We start from the raw sequence: 986 nt of genomic DNA, 5'->3' as shown, positions 1-986 counted from the left end.
TTGAATGCAATCACAAAGATAATTTTTTTTCATGCAATTGCTCAAATTAAATCAGAAGAATGAATAAACAGAAACCAGAAGGATTTCAGATACACATAAAAACAATAAAAAGGTTGCAACGTGCAAAAAATATGATGTCGATTTTACCAACGTAGCCTATAAGAAGCTGGAAGGGCATAAGTGATTTGAATACAAAATATAAATGAATATTTAAAACTAATAAGTATACAAACGATGGATTTCGATTATTTAATTTATTACGTATTTTCAGAAACATATGCTTAGAACCAAGGTTTGTACCAAATCAAAAAGATGTTAAGAAACGTAAATTAAATGTTATCTCAGTGACTTCATTCGGAATACATAAATGTTTATTTTGTATTTATTTACTATGAATTTCTTATCCTTTTACGCTTCATTAATTTCATCATTCTACATAATTTTTTAATAACATTATGTAGAATATTGAAATGTTTAATGTAAAACCATTGACATACGAAAAATATGTAGTCTACTTCGAAAAATGTAGAAAACAAATATAATTTACCTACTGTAAACTATGAACCCAACCCTGGTTGCGAGTGGTTTATGGTAAATTGCAACATAATCAACAAAAGACTCCCACTCTTCTTAGAATATTTAAATAAGTTATGCAAAATACAAAATATATATAAATTTATATAATATATATATATATATATATATATATATATATATAGACTTTATAAAAAAAACTAATATAACCAAATACACTCGTGCAGCATTAATATAAAATTGTATGTGTACATAATATTACAATATTATGTACACATTCAATAATTGTGTAAAGACAAGCGTGTGCTTTAAATAGTCGGTGTTACGCAGCTAATAGTAATCATGCATTTAATCGGTGATTGGAGTCACTGATTAAGTGCATAATACAGGGAAGCAGAATTTTTTCTCACCAGCATATAACAGTTACTCATTTATATACCGGGAAACGCGTA

The sequence above is a fragment of the Odontomachus brunneus genome, unplaced genomic scaffold (genome assembly GCF_010583005.1).
Source record: "Odontomachus brunneus isolate Ranch 3 - 2012 unplaced genomic scaffold, Obru_v1 Obru_scaffold_086, whole genome shotgun sequence".
NCBI classification, from domain to species: Eukaryota; Metazoa; Arthropoda; class Insecta; order Hymenoptera; family Formicidae; genus Odontomachus; species Odontomachus brunneus.
The sequence above is the reverse complement of the archived record's forward strand: the minus strand, read 5'-3'. Positions refer to the sequence as shown.